Source organism: Scyliorhinus torazame, chromosome 5 (genome assembly GCF_047496885.1).
Source record: "Scyliorhinus torazame isolate Kashiwa2021f chromosome 5, sScyTor2.1, whole genome shotgun sequence".
NCBI classification, from domain to species: domain Eukaryota; kingdom Metazoa; phylum Chordata; class Chondrichthyes; order Carcharhiniformes; family Scyliorhinidae; genus Scyliorhinus; species Scyliorhinus torazame.
The window spans coordinates 32,779,363-32,807,312 of NC_092711.1; positions in this window are offsets into that span (position 1 = coordinate 32,779,363).

Genomic DNA, 27,950 nt, shown 5'->3' on the forward strand with positions numbered 1-27,950 from the left:
TACAGTGGTCCCAGGGTATTATATCATTCTTTGCAGCGGTCCCTGGGTAGAATATTATTATTTACAATGGTCCCTGGGTATTACATCATTATTTACAGTGGTCCATGAATGGAATATCATTATTTACTGTGGTCCCTGGGTAGTATGTCATTATTTACTGTGGTGCCTGAGTAGAATATAATTACTTACAGTTGTCGCTGGGTCTTATATCATTATTTACAGTGGTCACTGGGTAGAATATCATTTTTTACAGGGGTCCCTGGGGAGTATATCATTATTTACAGTGGTCCCTGGGTAGAATATCATTATTGTCAGCGGTCCCTGGGTAGTATATCATTATTTACGGTGGTCTCTGTGTAGTATCTCATTATTTACTGTGGTCCCAGGGTATTATTTCATTCTTTGCAGTGGTCCCTGGGTAGAATATTATTATTTACAGATGTCACTGGGTACTACATCATTATTTACAGTGGTCCCTGGATGGAATATCATTATGTACTGTGGTCCCTGGGTAGTATGTCATTATTTACTGTGGTGCCTGAGTAGAATATAATTAATTACAGTGGTCGCTGGATCTTATATCATTATTTTCAGTTGTCTCTGAGTTGTATATCCTTATCTTCAATGGTCCCTGGGTATTATATCATTCTTTACAGTGGTCACCGTGTAGAATATCATTATTTACAGTGTTCTCTGGGGAGTATATCATTATTTACAGTGGTCCCTGGGTAGAATATCATTATTTACAGTGTTCACTGGGGAGGATATCATTATTTACAGTGGTCCCTGGGTAGAATATCATTATTGTCAGTGGTCCCTCGGTATTATATCATTATTTACGGTGTTCCCTGGGGAGTATATCATTATTTACAGTGTTACCTGGGTAGAATATCATTATTTACAGTTGTCTCTGGGTAGAATATCATTATTTACAGTGGTCCCAGGGTATTATATCATTCTTTGCAGTGGTCCCTGGGTAGAATATTATTATTTACAGTGGTCCCTGTGTAGAATATCATTATTTACAGTGGTCTCTGGGTAATATATCATTATTTACATTGGTCCCTGGCTAATGTCTCAATATTTACTGTGGTCCACGGGTAGTATATCATTATTTACAATGTTCCCTGGGTAGTACATCATTACTTACAGTGGCTCCTGGATAGTATATCAGTATCTACAATGGTCCCTGGGTAGCATATCATTATTTACCGTGATCCCTGGTAGTACCCCTTTATTTACAGTGGACTCTGGATGGTGTATCTTTAATTACATTGGTCCGTCGTTAGTATATCTTTATTTACAGTGGTCCCTGGGTTGAATATCATTATTTACAGTGGTCCCTGGGCGGTATATCATTATTTACAGTGGTCCCTGTGTAGAATATCACGAAATACAGTCGTCTCTGAGCAGTATGTCATTATTTACAGTGGTCCCTGGATATTATATCATTATTTACAGTGTTCCCTGGGTAGTATATCAGTATTTACAGTGTTCCCTGGGTAGAATATCAATAGTTACAGTGGTCCCTGGGTAGTATATCATTATTTACAGTGTTCCCTGTGTATGATATCATTCTTTACAGTGGTCCCTCGGTAGAATTTCATTATTTACAGTGGTCCCTAGGTATATCATTATTTATAGTGGTTCCTGGGGAGAATACCATAATTTTCAGTGGTCCCTGGCTTTTATATCATTATCTACAGAGAAACCTGGGTAGAACATCATTATTTCAAGTGCTCCCTTGGTAGCATATCATTATTTACTGTGGTCCCTGTGCAATATGTCATTAGTTACTGTGGTCCCTGGGTAGAATATCATTATTTACAGTGGACTCTGGGTATTATATCATTCTTTACAGTGGTCCCTGGATTGAATATCATTATTTACAGTGGTCCCTGGGTAGAATATCATTATTTACAGTAGTCCCTGTGTAGAATATCATTATTTACAGTGGTCCCTGGGTAGAATATTATTATTTACAGTGGTCCCTGGGTATTACATCATTATTTACAGTGGTCCCTGGATGGAATATCATTATTTACAGTGGTCCCTGGGTAGAATATCATTATTTACAGTAGTCCCTGTGTAGAATATCATTATTTACAGTGGTCCCTGGGTAGAATATTATTATTTACAGTGGTCCCTGGGTATTACATCATTATTTACAGTAGTCCCTGGATGGAATATCATTATTTACAGTGGTCCCTGGGTAGAATATCATTATTTACAGTAGTCCCTGTGTAGAATATCATTATTTACAGTTGTCTCTGGGTTGTATATCCTTATCTTCAATGGTCCCTGGGTATTATATCATTATTTACAGTGGTCCCTGGGTAGAATATCATTATTTACAGTGGTCCATAGGGAGAATATAATTATTTAATGTGGTCTCTGGGTAGGATATCCGTATCTTCAATGGTCTCTGTGTATTATCTCATTATTTACTGTGGTCGCTGGGTCGAATATCGTTATTTACAGTGGTCCCTGGGTAGTATATCCGTTTCTACAATGGACCCCGAGTATTCTCTCATTATTTACAGTGGTCCCTGGGAAGTATCTCATTATTCATCGTGGTCCCTGCGGATTATATCATTCTTTACAGTGGTCCCTGGGTAGAATATAATTATTTAAAGTGGTCCCTAGTAGTATATCATTATCTACAGTGGTCCACGAGTAGAACATCATTATTTCTAGTGGTCCCTTGGTAGTAAATCATTATTTACTGTGTTCCCTGGGCAGTATATCATTATTTACAGTGGTCCCTGGGTAGTATATCATTATTTACAGTGTTCCCTGGGTAGAATATCATTATTTTCAGTGGTCCCTGTGCAGTATCTCATTATTTACACTGGTCCCTGGGTAGAATATCATCATTTACAGTGGTCCCTAGGTAGAATATCATTATTTACAGTGGTCCCTGGGTAGTATATCATTATTGGCAGTGGTCCCAGGGTAATATATCACTATTTACATTGGTCCCTGGGTAGAATATCATTATTTACAGTGGTCCCTGGGTAATATATCATTATTTACATTGGTCCCTGGGTAATGTCTCATTACATACTGTGGTCCCTGGGTAGTATATCATTATTTACTGTGGACTCTGGATGGTGTATCTTTAATTACATTGGTCCGTCGGTAGTATATCTTTATTTACAGTGGTCCCAGGGTAGTATATCATTATTTACCGTGATCCCTGGGTAGTTTATCATTATTTACCGTGATCCCTGGATTGTATCACTTTATTTACAGTGGACTCTGAATGGTGTATCTTTAATTACAGTGGTCCCTCGGTAGTGTATCTTTATTTAGAGTTGTCACTGGATAGTATATCATTATTTACTGTGGTCCATGGGTAGAATATCATTATTTACAGTGGTCCCTGTGCAGCATATCTTTATCTACCGCGATCCCATGGCAAAATATCATTATTTACAGTCGTCCCATGGTAAAATATCATTATTTACAGTGATCCCTGGGTAAAATATCATTAGTTACAGTGGTCCCTGGGTAGTGTAACATTATCTACAGTTGTCCCTGGGTTGTATCTCATTACTTCCAGCGTTCCCTGGGTAGAATATCGTTATAAACTGTGGTTCCAGGGTGGCATATCATTATTTACAATGGCCCCTGGGTAGAATAGCATTATTTACAGTGGGTCCCGGGTAGTATTTCATTATTTACAGGGTTCCCTGTTCAGTACATCATTATTTGCAGTGGTCCCTGGATAGTATATCATTATTTACAGTGGCCCCTGGATAGGATATCATTATTTACAGTTGTCCCTGGGTAGTATATCATTATTTACAGTGGTCCCTGGATAGTATATCATTATTTACACTTGTCCCTGGGTAGTATATCATTTTCCACAGTGGTCCCTGGGCAGTATATCGTTATTTACAGTGGTCCCAAGGTGGTATATCATGATTTACAGTGCTACCTGGACAGTATGTCATCAATTATAGTGTGCACTGTCTAGTACATCTTTATTCACAGTGGTCCATGGGCAGTATGTCATTATTTACAGTGGTCCCTGGGTAGTATATCATTATTTACAGGGGTCTGGATTGTCTATCATCCTTTACAATGGACTCTGGATGGTGTATCTTTAACTACAGTGGTCCTTCGGTAGTATATCTTTATTTAGAGTTGTCACTGGATTGTATATCATTATTTACTGCGGTCCATGGATAGAATATCATTATTTACAGTGGTCCCTGCGCAGCATATCTTTATCTACCGCGATACCACGGTAAAATATCATTATTTACAGTGGTCCCATGGTAAAATATCATTATTTACAGTGGTCCCTGGGTAGAATATCAATATTTACAGTGGTCGCTGGGTAGTGTGACATTATCTACAGTGGTCCCTGGGTTGTATCTCATTACGTCCAGCGTTCCCTGGGTAGAATATCGTTATAAACAGTGGTTCCAGGGTGGCATATCATTTTTTACAATGGCCCCTGGGTAGTATAGCATTATTTACAGTGGGCCCCGGGTAGTATTTCATTATTGACAGGGTTCCCTGTTCAGTACATCATTATTTGCAGTGGTCCCTGGATAGTATATCCTTATTTACAGTGGTCCCTGGATAGTATAACATTATTTACAGGGTTCCCTGTTCAGTACATCATTATTTGCAGTGCTCCCTGGATAGTATATCCTTATTTACAGTCGTCCCTGGATAGTATAACATTATTTACAGTGGTTCCTGTGTAGAATATCATTATTTACAGTTGTCCCTGGGTAGTATATCATTTTCCACAGTGGTCCCTGGGCAGTATATCGTTATTTACAGTGGTCCCAGTGTGTTATGTCATGATTTACCATGGTACCTGGACAGTATGTCATCAATTATAGTGTGCACTGTGTAGTACATCTTTATTCACAGTGGACCATGGGCAGTATGTGATTATTTGCAGTGGTCCCTGGGTACTATATCATTATTTACAGGCGTCTGGATTGTCTATCATTATTTACAGTTGTCGCTTGGTGATATATAATTATTTGCAGTGGTCTCTGGGCGGTATATCATTATTTATAGTGGTCCCTGGGTAACATATCATTATTTACAGTGGTCCCAGTGTAGTGTAGTTTTATTTACAGTGGTCCCAGAGTGATACATCATGATTTACAGTGGTCCCTGGACATTATGTCATCATTTATAATGTGCCCTGTATAGTACCTCTTAATTTACAGTGGAGTCTGGAAAGTATTTCATTATTAACAGTCGTCCCAGGGTAGTATATCAGTATTTACAGTGGTCTCTGCGAGATATGTCGTTCTTCACACAGTGGTCCCTGGGCAGTATATCATTATTTACAGTGGTCCCTGTTTAGAATACCATGAAATACAGTGGTCTCTGAGCAGTATATAATTATTTACAGTGGTCCCTGAGTAGAATATCATTATTTACAGTGGTCCCTGTGTAGATTATCATAATTTACAATGGTCACTGGATAGTACATCATTATTTACAGTGGTCCCTGGGTAGCATATCATTATTTACAGTCGGCCTTAGGTAGTATATCATTATTTACAGTGTTGCCTGGGTAGAATATAATTACTTACAGTGGTCCTTAGGTAGTATACCATTATTTACAGTGTTCCCTGGGTATGTTATCATTCTTTACAGTGGTCCCTGGGTAGAATACCATAATTTACATTGGTCCCTGGGTTTTATATCATTATCTACAGTGGTCCCTGGGTAGAACATCATTATTTCAAGTGGTCCCTTGGAAGTATATCATTATTTACTGTGGTCCCTGTGCAGTATGTGATTATTTACCGTGGTTCCTGGGTAGAATATCATTATTTACAGTGGTCCCAGGGTATTATATCATTATTTACTGTGGTCCCTGGGTAGTATGTCATTATTTACTGTGGTGCCTGAGTAGAATATAATTAATTACAGTAGTCGCTGGGTCTTATATCATTATTTACAGTTGTCTCTGGGTTGTATATCCTTATCGTCAATGGTCCCTGGGTATTATATCATTATATACAGTGGTCCCTGGGTAGAATATCATTTTTTACAGGGGTCCCTGGAGAAGTATATCATTATTTACTGTGGTCCCTGGTTAGAATATCATTATTGTCAGCGGTCCCTGGGTAGTATATCATTATTTACGGTGGTCTCTGTGTAGTATCTCATTATTTACAGTGGTCCCTGGGGAGAATATCATTATTTACAGTGGTCCCTGGGTAGAATATCATTATTAACAGTGTTGTCTGGGGAGTATATCATTATTTATAGTGGTAACTGGGTAGGATTACATTATTTACAGTGGTCCCTTGGTAGAATATCATTATTTACAGTGGTCCCAGGGTATTATATCATTCTTTACAATGGTCCCTGGGTAGAATATTATTATTTACAGTGGTCCCTGGGTATTATATCATTATTTACAGTGGTCCCTGGATGGAATATCATTATTTACTGTGGTCCCTGGGTAGTATGTCATTATTTACTGTGGTGCCTGAGTAGAATATAATTAATTACAGTGGTCGCTGGGTCTTATATCATTATTTACAGTTGTCTCTGGGTTGTATATCCTTATCTTCAATGGTCCCTGGGTATCATATCATTCTTTACAGTGGTCCCTGGGTAGAATATCACTATTTACAGTGTTCTCTGGGGAGTATATCATTATTTACAGTGGTCCCTGGGTAGAATATCATTATTTACAGTGTTCACTGGGGAGTATATCATTATTTACAGTGGTCCCTGGGTAGAATATCATTATTGTCAGTGGTCCCTCGGTATTATATCATTATTTACGGTGTTCCCTGGGGAGTATATCATTATTTACAGTGGTACCTGGGTAGAATATCATTATTTACAGTGGTCCCTTGGTAGAATATCATTATTTACAGTGTTCCCAGGGTATTATATCATTCTTTGCGGTGGTCCCTGGGTAGAATATTATTATTTCCAGTGATCCCTGGGTATTATATCATTATTTACAGTGGTCCCTGGATGGAATATCATTATTTGCTGTGGTCCCTGGGTAGTATGTCATTATTTACTGTGGTGCCTGAGTAGAATATAATTAATTACAGTTGTCGCTGGGTCTTATATCATTATTTACAGTGGTCCCTGGGTAGTATATCATTATTTACAGGGGTCTGGATTGTCTATCATCCTTTACAATGGACTCTGGATGGTGTATCTTTAACTACAGTGGTCCTTCGGTAGTATATCTTTATTTAGAGTTGTCACTGGATTGTATATCATTATTTACTGCGGTCCATGGATAGAATATCATTATTTACAGTGGTCCCTGTGCAGCATATCTTTATCTACCGCGATACCACGGTAAAATATCATTATTTACAGTGGTCCCATGGTAAAATATCATTATTTACAGTGGTCCCTGGGTAGAATATCAATATTTACAGTGGACGCTGGGTAGTGTGACATTATCTACAGTGGTCCCTGGGTTGTATCTCATTACGTCCAGCGTTCCCTGGGTAGAATATCGTTATAAACAGTGGTTCCAGGGTGGCATATCATTTTTTACAATGGCCCCTGGGTAGTATAGCATTATTTACAGTGGGCCCCGGGTAGTATTTCATTATTGACAGGGTTCCCTGTTCAGTACATCATTATTTGCAGTGGTCCCTGGATAGTATATCCTTATTTACAGTGGTCCCTGGATAGTATAACATTATTTACAGGGTTCCCTGTTCAGTACATCATTATTTGCAGTGCTCCCTGGATAGTATATCCTTATTTACAGTCGTCCCTGGATAGTATAACATTATTTACAGTGGTTCCTGTGTAGAATATCATTATTTACAGTTGTCCCTGGGTAGTATATCATTTCCCACAGTGGTCCCTGGGCAGTATATCGTTATTTACAGTGGTCCCAGTGTGTTATGTCATGATTTACCATGGTACCTGGACAGTATGTCATCAATTATAGTGTGCACTGTGTAGTACATCTTTATTCACAGTGGACCATGGGCAGTATGTGATTATTTGCAGTGGTCCCTGGGTACTATATCATTATTTACAGGCGTCTGGATTGTCTATCATTATTTACAGTTGTCGCTTGGTGATATATAATTATTTGCAGTGGTCTCTGGGCGGTATATCATTATTTATAGTGGTCCCTGGGTAACATATCATTATTTACAGTGGTCCCAGTGTAGTGTAGTTTTATTTACAGTGGTCCCAGAGTGATACATCATGATTTACAGTGGTCCCTGGACATTATGTCATCATTTATAATGTGCCCTGTATAGTACCTCTTAATTTACAGTGGAGTCTGGAAAGTATTTCATTATTAACAGTCGTCCCAGGGTAGTATATCAGTATTTACAGTGGTCTCTGCGAGATATGTCGTTCTTCACACAGTGGTCCCTGGGCAGTATATCATTATTTACAGTGGTCCCTGTTTAGAATATCATGAAATACAGTGGTCTCTGAGCAGTATATAATTATTTACAGTGGTCCCTGAGTAGAATATCATTATTTACAGTGGTCCCTGGGTAGAATATCATTATTTACAATGGTCCCTGGATAGTACATCATTATTGACAGTGGCCCCTGGGGAGAATATCATTATTTATAGTGGTCCCTGGGTAGTATATCATTATTTAGAGTGGTCCCTGTTTAGAATATCATGAAATACAGGGGTCTCTGAGCAGTATATCATTATTTACAGTGGTCCCTGAGTAGAATATCATTATTTACAGTGGTCCCTGGGTAGAATATCATTATTTACAATGGTCCCTGGATAGTACATCATTATTGACAGTGGTACCTGGGGAGAATATCATTATTTACAGTGGTCCCTGAGTAGAATATCATTATTTACAGTGGTCCCTGTGTAGATTATCATAATTTACAATGGTCACTGGATAGTACATCATTATTTACAGTGGTCCCTGGGTAGCATATCATTATTTACAGTCGGCCTTAGGTAGTATATCATTATTTACAGTGTTCCCTGGGTAGAATATAATTACTTACAGTGGTCCTTAGGTAGTATACCATTATTTACAGTGTTCCCTGGGTATGTTATCATTCTTTACAGTGGTCCCTGGGTAGAATACCATAATTTACATTGGTCCCTGGGTTTTATATCATTATCTACAGTGGTCCCTGGGTAGAACATCATTATTTCAAGTGGTCCCTTGGAAGTATATCATTATTTACTGTGGTCCCTGTGCAGTATGTGATTATTTACCGTGGTCCCTGGGTAGAATATCATTATTTACAGTGGTCCCAGGGTATTATATCATTATTTACTGTGGTCCCTGGGTAGTATGTCATTATTTACTGTGGTGCCTGAGTAGAATATAATTAATTACAGTAGTCGCTGGGTCTTATATCATTATTTACAGTTGTCTCTGGGTTGTATATCCTTATCTTCAATGGTCCCTGGGTATTATATCATTATATACAGTGGTCCCTGGGTAGAATATCATTTTTTACAGGGGTCCCTGGGGAAGTATATCATTATTTACTGTGGTCCCTGGTTAGAATATCATTATTGTCAGCGGTCCCTGGGTAGTATATCATTATTTACGGTGGTCTCTGTGTAGTATCTCATTATTTACAGTGGTCCCTGGGGAGAATATCATTATTTACAGTGGTCCCTGGGTAGAATATCATTATTAACAGTGTTGTCTGGGGAGTATATCATTATTTATAGTGGTAACTGGGTAGGATTACATTATTTACAGTGGTCCCTTGGTAGAATATCATTATTTACAGTGGTCCCAGGGTATTATATCATTCTTTACAATGGTCCCTGGGTAGAATATTATTATTTACAGTGGTCCCTGGGTATTATATCATTATTTACAGTGGTCCCTGGATGGAATATCATTATTTACTGTGGTCCCTGGGTAGTATGTCATTATTTACTGTGGTGCCTGAGTAGAATATAATTAATTACAGTGGTTGCTGGGTCTTATATCATTATTTACAGTTGTCTCTGGGTTGTATATCCTTATCTTCAATGGTCCCTGGGTATCATATCATTCTTTACAGTGGTCCCTGGGTAGAATATCACTATTTACAGTGTTCTCTGGGGAGTATATCATTATTTACAGTGGTCCCTGGGTAGAATATCATTATTTACAGTGTTCACTGGGGAGTATATCATTATTTACAGTGGTCCCTGGGTAGAATATCATTATTGTCAGTGGTCCCTCGGTATTATATCATTATTTACGGTGTTCCCTGGGGAGTATATCATTATTTACAGTGGTACCTGGGTAGAATATCATTATTTACAGTGGTCCCTTGGTAGAATATCATTATTTACAGTGTTCCCAGGGTATTATATCATTCTTTGCGGTGGTCCCTGGGTAGAATATTATTTTTCCAGTGATCCCTGGGTATTATATCATTATTTACAGTGGTCCCTGGATGGAATATCATTATTTGCTGTGGTCCCTGGGTAGTATGTCATTATTTACTGTGGTGCCTGAGTAGAATATAATTAATTACAGTTGTCGCTGGGTCTTATATCATTATTTACAGTTGTCTCTGGGTTGTATATCCTTATCTTCAATAGTCCCTGGGTATTATATCATTATTTACAGTGGTCCCTGGGTAGAATATCATTATTTACAGTGTTCACTGGGGAGTATAGCATTATTTACAGTGGTCCCTGGGTAGAATATCATTATTGTCAGTGGTCCCTCGGTATTATATCATTATTTACGGTGGTCTCTGTGTAGTATCTCATTATTTACAGTCGTCCCTGGGTAGTATATCATTATTTACAGTGGTCCCAGTGTAGAATATCATTATTTACAGTGGTCTCTGGGAAATATATCATTATTTACATTGGTCCCTGGGTAATGTCTCAATATTTACTGTGGTCCCTGGGCAGTATATCATTATTTACAATGTTCCCTGGGTAGTACATCATTACTTACATTGGCTCCTGGATAGTATATCAGTATCTACAATGGTCCCTGGGTAGCATATCATTATTTACCGTGATCCCTGGTAGTACCTCTTTATTTACAGTGGACTCTGGATGGTGTATCTTTAATTACATTGGTCCGTCGGTAGTATATCTTTATTTACAGTGGTCCCTGGGTAGAATATCTTTATTTACAGTGGTCCATGGGTAGAATATCATTATTTACAGTGGTCCCTGGGCATCCACAGACCGGCCCTCCCCAACCAGCCCTTCCCACGGCATCCACAGCCCGGCCCTCCGCCACCCAGCCCTTCCCACGGCATCCACAGCCCGGCCCTCCCCCACCCAGCACTTCCCACGGCACCCACAGCCCGGCCCTCCACCACCCAGCCCTGCCCACGGCACCCACAGCCCTCCGCCACCCAGCCCTTCCCACAGCCCGGCCCTCTGCCACCCAGCCCTTCCCACGGCACCCACAGCCCTCCGCCACCCAGCCCTTCCCACAGCCCGGCCCTCCGCCACCCAGCCCTTCCCACGGCACCCACGGCCCTCCCGCACTCAGCCCTTCCCACGGCACCCACAGCCCTCCGCCACCCAGCCCTTCCCACGGCACCCACAGCCCTCCGCCACCCAGCCCTGCCCACGGCACCCACAGCCCTCCGCCACCCAGCCCTTCCCACGGCACCCACAGCCCTCCGCCACCCAACCCTTCCCACGGCACCCACAGCCCGGCCCTCCCCCACCCAGCCCTTCCCACGGCACCCACAGCCCTCCGCTCCCCCACCCAACCCTTCCCACGGCACCCACAGCCCTCCGACACCCAGCCCTTCCCACGGCACCCACAGCCCTCCGCCACCCAGCCCTGCCCACGGCACCCACAGCCCTCCGCCACCCAGCCCTTCCCACGGCACCCACAGCCCTCCGCCACCCAGCCCTTCCCACGGCACCCACAGCCCGGCCCTCCCCCACCCAGCCCTTCCCACGGCACCCACAGCCCTCCGCCACCCAGCCCTTCCCACGGCACCCACAGCCCTCCGCCACCCAGCCCTTCCCACGGCACCCACAGCCCTCCGCCACCCAGCACTTCCCACGGCACCCACAGCCCTCCGCCACCCAGCCCTGCCCACGGCACCCACAGCCCGGCCCTCCGCCACCCAGCCCTTCCCACGGCACCCACAGCCCGGCCCTCCGCCACCCAGCCCTTCCCAAGGCACCCACAGCCCTCCGCCACCCAGCCCTTCCCACGGCACCCACCGCCCTCCGCTCCGCCAGCCACCCGAATGGAGATTGGCGGAGGTGCGGATTTCTGAGCAGCGGCTCCCTTACGACAGCCGCCACTCCTGACGGGGGAGAGCTGCGGCGCCTGGAGACCGTGTTCCAGACTTTGAGGAGGTCCTGGTACAAGACGGGCAGCGCCAACAGAGAGTTCCGAAGACTCTGCTGGTCCACAGACAGGAGCTGCACGTCGTCGTTCAGGCCGAGCCCCTGGGGGGAGAAATCCGTCGCCAGGGCCCCACCGTGGAGGAGGCTCAGCGTACAGGTAACGCTGCAGAGTCTGAGGGTGGAAAGTGGCAGTCTGGGTGCGGAGGCACACCAGCGCCTGACCGCCCTCCGCCATCGGGAGACTCCAGACCTCCGCAGCGACCCCGTGCAGTCGATTGTCCCCGAGGAACCGAAGCCGGGCTCTCTGGATGGTGGGACAAAGCCAGGGGGGGGGAGTCAGTGACCAGCCGGGACCACAGCATGGAGGCGATCAGCTGGTTTATGACGAGAACTCGGCCCCTGTGGGACAGCGCTCGGAGCCGTCCTGTCCAGCGTCCCAGGCCAGCGGTGACCTTGGTCTCCAGCTCCTGCCCGTTCGCCGGCCAGTCTCCCTCTGCCGGGCAACGATGCACTCCCAGGTTGAGGCTGTTGGTCCGACTCCAGCTGAAGGGCCCGAGCTCCTCCGGGAGGGGGTCCACCTGCCACGGACCGACCAGGAGTCCGGAACATTTGGCCCAGTCGATCCGTGCGGAGGACGCGGCGGAGTAGACAGCTTGGCTCTCTCGCATCCTCCGGGGGTCCCCGGGGTCAGTGACCATGAGGAACACGGCATCAGCGTCCGCCGAGAGGACCACCCCCCCGTCCGGCTCGCGCAGAACCAGCCCCGTGAACCCCCTCCGCAGGAGGCACAGGAAAGGCCCCACGCAGAGGGAATAATGTTGACCGGACAGGGGGCAGCCCTGACGCACTCCTCTCCCAAAGCGAAGGGGCGCCGTCAGGGACCCGTTAACCTTAATCAGACTCTCCGAGGCGGCGGACAGTAACCGGATCCGGGCGGCAAAATACCACCCGAACCCGACAGCTCGCAGAGTCCCGAGCAAATCCCCGGGCCCCACCCTGTCGAACGCCTTCTACTGGTCAAGAGACAGGGAGGCGCTCGACATACCAGTCCTCTGGGTAAAGTGAATAATGTCCCGGGCCAGGTGGATGTTGTGTAGATTGTGCGGTCCGGGACTGTGTAGGACTGGTCAGGGTGGATCATGTGGTCCAGCTCGGGGCCAAGGCGTAAACACAGCACCTTGGCGAAGATTTTATAGTCCGTGCTGAGGAGGGAGACCGGTCGCCAGTTCTTAAGTCGGCGGTGATCCCCCTTCTTGGGCAGCAGGGCAATGACGGCCCTGCGCCACGAAAGGGGCATCTCCCCGGTCGCGGTACATTCCCCCAGGACCCCCGCATAGTCACTCCCCAGGCCGTCCCAGCACGCCCTGAAGAACTCCACGGTCAGCCCGTCCAGCCCTGGGGATTTGCCCCGTGAGAGGCTGTCCAGGGCGCCGGTCAGCTCTTGGAGGTTGATGGCATTATTGAGCTTCCCGGCGCCCTCCGGGCCCACCTGCGGCAGGTCCTCCCCCAGAACTCTGCAAGCGTCCTCGCTGGACGGATCCGGAGAGAAGAGGTCGGAGTAAAAATCCTCCCCCGTCCACGGCCCACAGCGGCACGATGAGCAGTCGCGGCTGCTGCCGGCCCCTGGCGATGGTGAAGAGGAGGCGTCCTGGGAGGAAACTTACACGGGGCGGGAGCGGGCCCCCAGGGGCTTCGAGTCCGCTCGACCCTGGGTCCTCCTGCTCGGGGAGCGACAGCAGCTCGAGTGGCTCGGGGGCCTCGGAGGCCCCCCCGGCCTTGCTTCTCTTCATTGTGTGCCCCGGGCCAGGCGTCAGGGGGATGGGCACCAACACGGGAGACCCCCACCCCTCCTCTCCTGGGGAGGGGGCAGGAAACCCCCCCCCCCTCCTCGCCCGGGCAGACGGCGCTTGCGGGGAGGGGGCGGCTCGGGATCGCCCTGCTGCAAGGCCTCCATGGCGGGAGAGGCCCCGGCAGCATCCCCCTCCCCCTCCCGGCTCAGGCGGACAGAAGCCTGGCGGCGGAAGGAGAGACATGGCGGAGGGAGGGGTCCCGCAGGCCGAGCGTCAGCGGCGCCGCCCCGGACCTGACCTCCCCCAGTAGGTTGGGATGGGGCAGGAGGAGCTCGGTGGGGAGGGAGGGCGGGACGTTTGATAGAACAACACGTTCTGCGGTGGCCTCCAGCGTCTCCACCGCCACGTGTGTCCCGCCCACCGTGAGCCCCCTTTCCAGGGCCCGGTGGGCCGCCTGCTCGGCCCGCAGGAAGAACCCGGCCTTGCCGTACATCCGCGAGGTGGCTACGATGGCCGAGGGGCCGACAGCCCCGCCCATCGCACGGGTGCCCGCCTCAATGGTCATGGTAGGGTGGGCATAGCACTTCACCCCCAGCTGCCGCCCCCGCATAATGTCTTGTCCGCCCTGCCCCCGGCAGAGTGGAGGATGCCCCCGAGGTGCGGGCCAGAGGATGGGAGGGCAGGAGGCTGGGCCTGCAGCCCTGGATGCTCCCACTCCCACCTCAGGCAGAGGGGTGGGAGGACAGGAGGCCGGGACTGCCGCCCTGGATGGTCCCAGTCCCACCTCAGGCAGAGGGGTGCGAGGACAGGAGGCTGGGCCTGCCGCCCTGGATGGTCCCACTCCCACCTCAGGCAGAGGGGTGGGAGGACAGGAGGCTGGGCCTGCAGCCCTCGATGGTCCCACTCCCACCTCAGACAGAGGGGTGGGAGGACAGGCGGCCGGGACTGCAGCACTGGATGGTCCCACTCCCACCTCAGACAGAGGGGTAGGAGGACAGGAGGCCGGGCCTGCAGCCCTGGATGGTCACACTCCCACCTCAGGCAGAGGGGTGATCAAACCGTGATCTTTATCAATGATGAGAAGGCGGAAACAGTGGAAGTTTAAACTGGACAGATATTTCACAGCTGGATTCACACAATACAGACAGCAATGTGTTGTAGATTGTGGAAGTGCCACAAATGTTGTCAAATGCAGGACGCGGGGTCCCTCAATGTTTCAATCTTGCTGAGAGACTGTCAGCCCACAGGGACAACATTTATGTTTAATAGGATTGATGGACAAGTTAAAATAGTTCCGTTTCAAAGTTTAAAATAACCAGTCATTTTTCTGTGCAGCTTTCGGAATCTGTCAGTGGAATTTACTTCACGCAGGCAAGTTTAACAAGTGTATGGGGAACTGATTAGAAGTTTTGATGGAGATATTCCTGCATTATGGAAATGTGTGAGATCTATTTAGGGTTGGGGAATGGATTGATCAAAGGATGTAGTTTTTTGTTATCTATATCAGACTGACAGCCTTGAAGATTCACAACTTCCATGTGCTGTGAGAAAGGATTGATTAACCAAGGCCTATTATTCAAATAATTCAGACGAGTGAATAAGCTACAGAAACATTGAATATACAGACAGAGACAAGCAGACACCTGCAATCGGAGCTTAAACTTCACGTTTGAATGTGAAGGGCTGAAATAAACAAGAGTCCACCCTGGGAGTCTGTGCAATTTAAGTTCTGCTTTTCAAAAAAATAAAAATAACTATCTGCAATGAAAAATTTCTTGGACAGGACAGAGGGATTTTGACTCTGTATTTAAGCCCAGACAGTATTTGTGTTGTGAGTGTTTGATGGGCAGTGTAGATGAAGCTTTACTCTGAAACACTGGAATTCAGTCTCAGGGCTGATTTAATCACATGCTTCAGAATAATAATTGATATTGTACATCTCGTGTGTGTCTCAGTGACAGCTCTGAAACATGTACAGCACAATCTCATCCTGTTTCTGTGTCTCTCTCTGAAATTAGCTGGTCCATTTCCTAAATTACTCCTGACTAGATTTCAAAAGGGCTCCATTGCCTGTGAAACAGTTTGTGATACCCAAAGGTTATGAAAAGTGCTTTAGAAATATCTGTCCCCAAGCTGCTGTGAGGATGTTCAGAGTCAGTGTGTGTCTTGGGTCACACACTGGCCAGATACACCTCTCCAAGTTAAAGGTGGAGAATGGATCTCGCTCCATTTGAAAGCTGTATTGACCCAGTCTGTCTAAGTTTGAGTATCTGTTTTTCTGTACACGTGTGTGTGTGTTGGGGGGGGGGGGCATTTATGTGGCATTCTTTACGCGACACTGGAAGTTACACGTAAGCACAGTGGGTAGCACTGCAGCTTCACAGCTCCAGGGTCGCAGGTTCGAATCCCGGCTTGGGACGCAGTCTGTGCGGAGTCTGCACGTTCTCCCCTTGTCCGCGTGGGTTTCTCCCGGGTGCTCCGGTTTCCCCCCTGACGTCCCGAAGGACGTGCTGTTTGGTGAATTGGACATTATGTATTCTCCCTCAGTGTACCCGAACAGGCGCCAGAGTTTGGAGACTAGGGACTTTTCTCAGTAACTTCATTGCAGTCTGTGACTGTGTGTCTGTGTGTGTCTGTGTGTGTGTGTGTGTGTGACAGTGTGTATGCCTGTGTGTGTGTGTGTCTGTCTGTGTGTGTATGTGTGTGTGTGTGTGTGTGTGTGTGTGTATGTGTGTGTGTGTGTGTGTGTGTGTGTATCTGTGTCTCAGTTTGACTTTGTTGAGTACTGATTGAAGATAATGAGATAGAAAGTTTGATAGAAAGTTTGGCAGCATTGTAGGTGTAAACAATAATGACAGAGACAGTGTGAACCCTGAAGAGAGCGCCATACCTGGGCCCACTCCCCTACCCCGTCGCTGTCACCCCACCTAACCTGAACATCTTTAGATACTGTGGGCAATTTGGATTGATCACGGCCAACCCACCTAACCTGCACGTCTTTGGGCGGTGGGAGGAAACCGGAGCACCCGGAGGAAACCCACGCAGACACGGGGAGGACGTCCAGACTCCGCACAGACAATGACCCAAGCCGGGAATCGAACCTGGGGCCCTGTAGCTGTGAGGCAGCAGTGCTAACCACTGTTCAATCCCGGATCTGGGTCACTGTCCGTGTGGAGTTTGCACATTCTCCCCGTGTTAGCCTGGGTTTCACCCCCACAACCCAAAGATGTGCAGGGCAGGTGGATGGGCCGCGCTAAATTGCTCCTGAATTGGAAAAACTGAACTGGGCTCTGAATTTATTGTAAAAATCTTTTTATTGCCGTTTCCACAATTCTGTGCATTGCGGCTAGTTTACATTTCTCAGAGAGTGAAAAGGCTTTCTCTTACGTTTCTATAGTTAGAAACTGTTGCCGTTCAGTTCGGCGTGTCTGCCCCCCCCCCCCAACCCCCCTTTCCCTAACCCTTCCCCTCTCTCCCCCGCAGACCCTCCGTAATGACCTTCCGGGCCGACCTGGTGTGTGACCCCCTGCTCCTTGTTTACCCCCTTACCCCCCCTTTCTTTTCTCCCTCCATCGGTTTCAGCCGTCTTCTTTCAGTGGATTGGGGGGGTTTCCCCTCTCCATCCCTCTAGGTGGGGGGAGGGGTCCGCCTCTCCATCTCTCTCGGTGGGGGGGGGCTCATCCCTCTCCATCTCTCTCGGTGGGGTGGGGGTTCCCCCCTCTCCATCCCTCTCGATGGGGGGTCCCCCCTCTCCATCTCTCTCGGTGGGGGGGGGTTCCCCCCTCTCCATCCCTCTCGATGGGGGGTCCCCCCTCTCCATCTCTCTCGGTGGGGGGTCCCCCGTCTCCATCTCTCTCCGTGGGGGGTCCCCTCTCTCCATCACTCTCGGTGGGGGGTCCCCCCTCTCCATCTCTCTCGGTGGGGGCGGTTCCCCCCTCTCCATCTCTCTCGGTGGGGAGGGGTTCCCCCCTCTCCATCTCTCTCGGTGGGGGGGTTCCCCACTCTCCATCCCTCTCGGTGGGGGGTCCCCCCTCTCCATCTCTCTCGGTGGGGGGTCCCCCCTCTCCATCACTCTCGGTGGGGGGGTGTTCCCCCTCTCCATCCCTCTCGGTGGGGGGGTTTCCCCCTCTCCATCCCTCTCGGTGGGGGTGGGGGTTCCCCCTCTCCATCTCTCTCGGTGGGGGTTCCCCCCTCTCCATCCCTCTCGGTGGGGGGGGTCCCCCCTCTTAATCTCTCGGTGGAGGGGGGTCCCCCCTCTCTATCCCTCTCGGTGGGGGGGGTTCCCGCCTCTCCACAACTCTCGGTGGGGGGGGGGCTTCCCCCTCTCCATGCCTCTCGGTGGGGTGGGGTCCCCCCTCAATCTCTCTCGGTGAAGGGGGGGTCCCCCCTCTCCATCCCTCTCATTGGGGGGGGGGCTCTCCACAACTCTCGGTGGGTGGGGATTCCCCCCTCCATCTCTCTCGGTGTGGGGGGTTTCCCCCTCTCCATCTCTCTCGGTGGGGTGGGGTGGGGGTTCCCCCTCTCCATCTCTCTCGGTGGGGCGGGGGTTCACCCCTCTCCATCCCTCTCGGTGGGGTGGGCTCCCCCCTCTCCATCTCTCTCGGTGGGGAGGGGGTTCACCCCTCTCCATCTCTCTCGGTGGGGCGGGGGTTCACCCCTCTCCATCTCTCTCGGTGGGGGGGCGGACACCCTCTCCATCCCTCTCTGTGGGAGGTGGTTCCCCCCTCTCCATCTTTCTCGGTGGGGGGGGGGTTCCCCCTCTCCATCCCTCTCAGTGGGGGGGTTTCCCCCTCTCCATCCCTCTCGGTGGGGTTGGTGGCTCCCCCTCTCCATCTCTCTCGGGGGGTGGGGGTTCCCCCCTCTCCATCCCTCCCGGTGGGGGGGTTTCCCCCTCTCCATCTCACTCGGTGGGGGGGCTTCCCCCTCTCCATCCCTCTCGGTGGGGGGGTTCCCCCTCTTGATCTCTCTCGGTGGAGGGTGGGTCCCCCCTCTCCATCCCTCTCAGTGGGAGGGGTTCCCCCCTCTCCACAACTCTCGGTGGGGGGGGATTCCCCCCCTCCATCTCTCTCGGTGTGGGGGGATTCCCCCTCTCCATCTCTCGGTGGGGGGTCCCCCCTCTCTATCCCTCTCCGTGGGGGGTCCCCCCTCTCCGTCTCTCTCGGTGGGTGGTCCCCCCTCTCCATCCCTCTCGGTGGGGGGGTCCCCCCTCTCCATCCCTCTCGGTGGGGGGGTCCCCCCTCTCCGTCTCTCTCGGTGGGGGGTCCCCCCTCTCCATGACTCTCTGTGGGGGGGGGGGTGTTACCCCCTCTCCATCTCTCTCATAGAACATTACGGCGCATTACAGGCCCTTCGGCCCTCGATGTTGCACCGACCTGTGAAACCACTCTAAAGCCCATCTACACTATTCCCTTATCGCCCATATGTCTATCCAATGACCATTTGAATGCCCTTAGTGATGGCGAGTCCACTACTGTTGCAGCAGGGCATTCCACGCCCTTACTACTCTCTTAGTAAAGAACGTACCTCTGACATCTGTCCTATATCTATCTCCCCTCAATTTAAAGCTATGTCCCCTCGTGCTTGACATCACCATCCAAGGAAAAAGGTTCTCACTGTCCACCCTATCCAATCCTCTGATCATCTTGTATGCCTCAATTAAGTCACCTCTTAACCTTCTTCTCTCTATCGAAAACAGCCTCAAGTCCCTCAGCCTTTCCTCATAAGATCTTCCCTCCATACCAGGCAACATTCTGGTAAATCTCCTCTGCACCCTTTCCAATGCTTCCACATCCTTCCTATAATGCGGCGACCAGAACTGTACGCAATTCTCCAAATGCGGCCGCACCAGAGTTTTGTACAGCTGCAACATGACCTCATGGCTCCGAAACTCAGACACTCTACCAATAAAAGCTAACACACTGTACGCCTTCTTAACAACCCTCTCAACCTGAGTGGCAACTTTCAGGGATCTATGTATATGGACACCGAGATCTCTCTGCTCATCCACATTGCCAAGAATCTTACCATTCGCCCAGTACTCTGTCTTCCTGTTATTCCTTCCTAAATGAATCACCTCACACTTTTCTGCATTAAACTCCATTTGCCACCTCTCAGCCCAGCGCTGCAGCTTATCTATGTCCCTCTGTAACTTGTAACATCCTTCCGCACTGTCCACAACTCCACCGACTTTAGTGTCATCTGCAAATTTACTCACCCATCCTTCTACGCCCTCCTCCAGGTCATTTATAAAAATGACAAACAGCAGTGGACCCAAAACAGATCCTTGTGGTACACCACTAGTAACTGGACTCCAGTCTGAACACTTCCCATCAACCACCACCCTTTGTCTTCTTCCAGCTAGCCAATTTCTGATCCAAACTGCTAAATCTCCCTGAATCCCATGCTTCCGTATTTTTTGCAGTAGCATACCGTGGGGAACCTTGTCAAATGCTTTACTGAAATCCATATACACCACATCAACTGCTTTACCCTCATCCACCTGTTTGGTCGCCTTCTCAAAGAACCCTATATGGTTTGTGAGGCACAACCGACCCTTCACGAAACCGTGTTGACTATGTCTAATCAAATTATTCCTTTCCAGATGATTATACACCCTATCTCTTATAAACCTTTCCAAGATTTTGCCCACAACAGAAGTTAGACTCACTGGTCTATATTTACCGGGGTTGTCTCTACTCTCCTTCTTGAACAAGGGGACAACATTTGCTATCCTCCAGTCTTCTGGCACTATTCCTGTTGACAAAGATGACTTAAAGATCAAAGCCAAAGGCTCTGTCATCTCCTCCCTAGCTTCCCAGAGAATCCTAGGATAAATCGTATCCGGCCCAGGGTACTTATCAATTTTCACCCTTTCCAGAATTGCTAACACCTCCTCCTTATGAACCTCAAGCCCTTCTAGTCGAGTAGCCTGAATCTCAGTATTCTCCTCGTCAACATTGTCTTTTTGCTGTGTGAATAGTGATGAAATAATATTCGTATAGCACCTCTCCTATCTCCTCAGACTCCAAGCACAACTTCCCACTCCTGTCCTTGACTGGCCATACTCTTACCCTAGTCATTCTTTTATTCCTGACATATCTATAGAAAGCTTTAGGGTTATCCTTGATCCTACCTTCCAAAGACTTCTCATGTCCCCTCCTGGCTCTTCTTAGCTCTCTCTTTAGGTCCTTCCTAGCTAACTTGTAACTCACGTGCGCCCTTACTGAACCTTCATGTCTCATCTTTACATACGCCTCCTTCCTTCTTCCTCTAGACAAGTGTTTCAACTGCCTTAGTAAATCACGGTTCCCTTGCTCGACCACTTCCTCCCTGCCTGGCAGGTACATACTTATCAAGGACACGCAGTAGCTGTTCCTTGAACAAGCTCCACATTTCCATTGTGCCCATCCCCTGCAGTTTTCCTCTCCGTCTCGGTGGGGGTGGGGGAAGGGTCCCCCCTCTCCATCTCTCTCGGTGGGTGGGGGGTTCCGGCCTCTCCATCTCCCTCGGTGGGGGGGTCCCCCTCTCCATCTCTCTCGGTGGGGGAGTCCCCCCTCTCCATCTCTCTCGGTGGGGTCAGGGTTCCCCCTTCTCCATCTCTCTCGGTGGAGGGGGGGACCCCCCCCTCCATCTCTCTCGGTGGAGGGGGAGTTCCTCCCTCTCCATCTCTCTCGGTGGGTGGGGGTTCCCGCCTCTATCTCTCTTGGTGGGGGGTCCCCCCTCTCCATCTCTCTCGCTGGGGGAGCCCCCCCCTCTCCATCTCTCTCGCTGGGGGAGCCCCCCCTCTCCATCTCTCTCGGTGGGGGTCCCCTCTCTCCATCTCTCTCGGTGGGGGGGGTCCACCCTCTCCATCTCTCTCGGCGGGGGGGGAGTCCACCCTCTCCATCTCTCTCGGTGGAGGGGGAGTTCTCCCCTCTCCATCTCTCTCGGTGGGGGCAGGGTTCACCCCTCTCCATCTCTCTCGGTGGAGGGGGGACCCCCCTCTCCATCTCTCTCGGCGGGGGCGGGGGTCCACCCTCTCCATCTCGCTCGGTGGAGGGGGAGTTCCTCCCTCTCCATCTGTCTCGGTGGGTGGGGGGTTCCCGCCTCTCTATCTCTCTCGGTGGGGGGGGGGGTCCCCCCTCTCCATCTCTCTCGCTGGGGGAGTCCCCCCTCTCCATCTCTCTCGGTGGGGGGTCCCCTCTCTCCATCTCTCTCGGTGGGGGTGACCCCGTCTCCATCTCTCTCGGCGGGGGGGGGGGGGGTCCACCCTCTCCATCTCTCTCGGTGGAGGGGGAGTTCTCCCCTCTCCATCTCTCTCGGTGGGGGGTCCCCCGTCTCCATCTCTCTCGGCGGGGGGGGGGTCCACCCTCTCCATCTCTCTCGGTGGAGGGGGGGGGGTCCACCCTCTCCATCTCTCTCGGTGGAGGGGGAGTTCTCCCCTCTCCATCTCTCTCGGTGGGGGCAGGGTTCTCCCCTCTCCATCTCTCTCGGTGGGGGGTCCCCTCTCTCCATCTCTCTCGGTGGGGGGGACCCCGTCTCCATCTCTCTCGGCGGGGGGGGGGTCCACCCTCTCCATCTCTCTCGGTGGAGGGGGGGTTCCCCCCTCTCCATCTCTCCCGGTGTGGGGGGGGGGTGGTTCCACCCTCTCCATCTCTCTCTCGGTGGGGGGGGGGGGTTCCCCTTTCTCCATCACGCTTTGTGGGGGGTCTCCTTCTCCATCTCTCTCGGTGGGGGGGAGGGGGGTTCCACCCACTCCATCTCTCTCTGTGGGGGGGGGTCCCCCTTCTCCATCTCGCTCGGTGGGGGGGGGTTCCCCTTCTCCATCTCTCTCGGTGTGGGGGGGTTCCCCTTCTCCATCTATCTCGGTGGGGGGGGGGCTTCTCCATCTCTCTCGGTGGGGGGGGGGTTCCCCTTCTCCATCTATCTCGGCGGGGGGGAGGGGGGAGGGTGTTCTCCCCTCTCCATTTCTCTCGGTCTCTGCGTCTCTCTGTGGGACTCTGCCAAAACAAAATCCACAATCAGCAGTAGGCCATTTTATGTCAGTTCACGGTGGCCATTTTACATCAGTTCGCGATAGCCATTAGTATGTCAGTTCACAATGGCCATTGTATGTCAGTTCACGGTGGCCATTTTATGTCGGTTCACGGGAGCCATTTTATGTCAGTTAACAATGGACAGTTCATGTCAGTTCACGGGGGCCTTTTTAGGTCAGGTCGCAATGGCCATTTTATATCAGTTCACGGTGGCCATTGTATATCAGTTCACAATGGCCATTTTATGTCAGTTCACAATGGCCATTTTATGTCAGTTCACAATGGCCATTTTATGTCAGTTCACAATGGCCATTTTATGTCAGTTCACAATAGCCATTTTATGTCAATTTGCAATGGCCATTTTATGTCAGTTCACAGGGGCCATTTTATGTCAGGTCGCAATGGCCATTTTATGTCAGTTCATAATGGACAATTTATGTCAGTTCACGGGGGCCATTTTATGTCAGGTCGCAATAACCATTGTATGTCAGTTCAGAATGGACAGTTTATGTCAGTTCACAATGGCCATTTTATGTCAGTTCACGTGGGCCATTTTATGTCAGGTCGCAATGGCCATTTTATGTCAGTTCACAATGGACAGTTTATGTCAGTTCACGGGGGCCTTTTTATGTCAGGTTGCAATGGCCATTTTATGTCAGTTCACGGGTGCCATTTTATGTCAGGTCGCAATGGCCATTTTATGTCAGTTCACGGGGGCCATTTTATGTCAGTTCACATTGGCCATTTTATGTCAGTTCACGGGGGCCATTGTATGTCAGTTCACAATGGCCATTTTCTGTCAGTTGACGGTGGCCATTGTATATCAGGTCGCAATGGCCATTTTATGTCAGTTCACGGGGGCCATTTTATGTCAGTTCACATTGGCCATTTTATGTCAGTTCACGGGGGCCATTGTATGTCAGTTCACAATGGCCATTTTATATCAGTTCACGGTGGCCATTGTATATCAGTTCACAATGGCCATTTTATGTCAGTTCACAATGGCCATTTTATGTCAGTTCACAATAGCCATTTTATGTCAATTTGCAATGGCCATTTTATGTCAGTTCACGGTGGCCATTGTATGTCAGTTCAGAATGGCATTTTTATGTGAATTTGCAATGGACAGTTTATGTAGGTTCACGGGGGCCATTTTATCTCAATTCACGGTGGCCATTTTATGTCAGCTCGCGGTGGCCATTTTATGTCAGTTCACAGTGGCCATTTTATGTCAGTTCACAGGGGCCATTTTATGTCAGGTCGCAATGGCCATTTTATGTCAGTTCATAATGGACAGTTTATGTCAGTTCACGGGGGCCATTTTATGTCAGGTCGCAATAACCATTGTATGTCAGTTCAGAATGGACAGTTTATGTCAGTTCACAATGGCCATTTTATGTCAGTTCACGGGGGCCATTTTATGTCAGGTCGCAATGGCCATTTTATGTCAGTTCACAATGGCCATTTTATGTCAGTTCACAATGGACAGTTAATGTCAGTTCACGGGGGACATTTTATGTCAGTTCACAATGGACAGTTTATGTCAGTTCATGGGGGCCATTTTATGTCAGGTCGCAATAACCATTTTATGTCAGTTCAGAATGGACAGTTTATGTCAGTTCATGGGGGCCTTTTTATGTCAGGTCGCAATGGCCATTTTATGTCAGTTCACGGTAGCCATTTTATGTCAGGTCGCAATGGCCATTTTATGTCAGTTCACGGGGGCCATTTTATGTCAGTTCACATTGGCCATTTTATGTCAGTTCACGGGGGCCATTGTATGTCAGTTCACAATGGCCATTTTATGTCAGTTGACGGGGTCCATTGTATGTCAGTTCACATTGGCCATTGTATGTCAGTTCACAATGGCCATTTTATGTCAGTTTGCAATGGCCATTTTTTCTCAGTTGACGGTGGCCATTTTGTGTCAGTTCACGGTGGCCATTGTATGTCAGTTCACAATGGCCATTTTATGTCAGTTTGTAATGGCCATTTTATCTCAGTTGCGGTGGCCAGTTCATGTTGGTTCACGGGGGCCATGTTATGTAAGTTCACGGTGGCCATTTTATGTCCGTTCACGGGGGCCATTTTATGTCAGTTCATGGTGGCTATTGTATGTCAGTACACAATTGTCATTTTATGTCAGTTCACGGTGGTCATTTTATCTCAGTTCACAGTGGCCATTTTATGTCAGTTCACGGGGGCCATTTTATTCAATCGATGGGGGGCATTTCATGTCAGTACATGGTGGCCATTTTATGTCAGTTCACGGTGGTCATTTTATGTCGGTTGACGGGGGCCATTTTATGTCAGCTCGCAATGGCCATTTTATGTCAGTTCACGGTGGCCATTGTATGAGAGTTCATGGCGTCCATTGTATGTCAGTTCACAATGGACAGTTTATGTCAGTTCACGGGGGCCCTTTTATGTCAGGTCGCAATGGCCATTTTATGTCAGTCCACGGGGGCCATTGTATGTCAGTTCACAATGGCCATTGTATGTCAGTTCTCAATGGCCATTTTATGTCAGTTCACAGTGGCCATTTTATGTCAATTCACGGTAGCCATTGTATATCAGTTCACAGTGGCCATTTTATGTCAATTCACGGTAGCCATTGTATATCAGTTCACAAAGGCCATTTTATGTCAGTTCATGGTGGCCATTGTATGTCAGTTCACAATGGCCATTGTATGTCAGTTCACAATTGCCATTTTATGACAGTTCACAATGGCCATTTTATTTCAGTTCATGGTGGCCATTGTATGTCAGTTCACAATGGCCATTTTATGTCAGTTCACAATGGCCATTTTATGTCAGTTCACGGGGTCCATTTTATGTCAGTTCACGGTGGCCATTTTATGTCAGTTCACAATGGCCATTTTATGTAAGTTCACGGTGGCCATTGTATGTCAGTTCACAATAGTCATTTTATGTCTGTTCACAATGGCCATTTTATGTCTGTTCACAATGGCCATTTTATGTCAGTTCATGGTGGCCATTGTATGTCAGTTCATGGTGGGCATTGTATGTTAGTTCACCATGGCCATTGTATGTCAGTTCACAATGGCCATTTTACGTCAGGTTGCAATGGCCATTTTATCTCAGTTGACGGTGGCCATTTTATGTCAGTTCACGGTGGCCATTGTATGTCAGATCACAATGGCCATTTTATGTCAGTTTGCAATGTCCATTTAATCTCCGTTGCGGTGGCCAGTTCATGTTGGTTCACGGGGGCCATTTTATGACAGTTCACAGTGGCCATTTTATGTCAGTTCACGGTGGCCATTTTATGTCAGTTCACGGGGGCCATTTTATCTCAGTTCATGGTTGCCATTTTATCTCAGTTCACGGTGGCCATTTTATGTCAGTTCACGGGGGCCAATTTATTCAGTCGAAGGGGCCATTTAATGTCAGTACACGGTGGCCATTTTATGCCAATTCACGGTGGTCATTTTATGTCGTTCGAAGGTGGCCATTTTATTTCAGCTCGCAATGGCCATTTTATGTCAGTTCACGGTGGCCATTGTATGTCAGTTCACGGCGGCCATTTTATGTCAGGTCACGGTGGCTATTTTATGTTAGCTCACGGCAGCCATTTTATGTTCATTCACGGTGGCCATTTTATGTCAGTTCACGGCAGCCATTTTATGTCAGTTCACAGTGGTCATTTTATGTCAGTTCACAGCAGCCATTTTATGTCAGTTCACAGCAGCCATTTTATGTCAGTTCACGGTGGCCATTTTATGTCAGTTCACGGCAGCCTTTTTATGTCCGTACACGGCAACCATTTCTGGCAATTTTCAGCCATCCCACAGCCAGCACTGCCAGTGCTCCCCCACACAGCCAGCACTGTCAGTGCTCCCCCACACAGCCAGCACTGTCAGTGCTCCCCCCACACAGCCAGCACTGCCCGTGCTCCACCCACACAGCCAGCACTGTCAGTGCTCCCGCCACACAGCCAACACTGTCAGTGCTCCCCACACAGCCAGCACTGACAGTGCTCCCCCACACAGCCAGCACTGTCAGTGCTCCCACCACACAGCCAGCACTGTCAGTGCTCCCCAACACAGCCAGCACTGCCACTGCTCCCCCACACAGCCAGCACTGTCAGTGCTCCCCCACACAGCCAGCACTGTCAGTGCTCCCCCCACACAGCCAGCACTGCCCGTGCTCCACCCACACAGCCAGCACTGTCAGTGCTCCCCCCACACAGCCAACACTGTCAGTGCTCCCCACACAGCCAGCACTGACAGTGCTCCCCCACATAGCCAGCACTGTCAGTGCTCCCACCACACAGCCAGCACTGTCAGTGCTCCACCACACAGCCAGTACTGTCAGTGCTCCCCTACACAGCCAACATTGTCAGTGCTCCCACCACACAGCCAGCACTGTCAGTGCTCCCCCTCACAGCCAGCACCGTCAGTGCTCCCCCCACACAGCCAGCACTGTCAGTGCTCCCCACACAGCCAGCACTGTCAGTGCTCCCCCACACAGCCAGCACTGTCAGTGCTTCCACCACACAGCCAGCACTGTCAGTGCTCCCACCACACAGCCAGCACTGTCAGTGCTCCCCCCCCCACAGCCAGCACTGTCAGTACTCCCACCACACAGCCAGCACTGTCAGTGCTCCCACCACACAGCCAGCACTGTCAGGGCTCCCACCACACAGCCAGCACTGTCAGTGCTCCCACCACACAGCCAGCACTGTCAGTGCTCCCACCCCACAGCCAGCACTGTCAGTGCTCCCCACACAGCCAGCACTGTCAGTGCTCCCACCACACAGCCAGCACTGTCAGATCTCCCCCGACACAGCCAGCACTGTCAGTGCTCCCACCACACAGCCAGCACTGTCAGTGCTCCCCCACA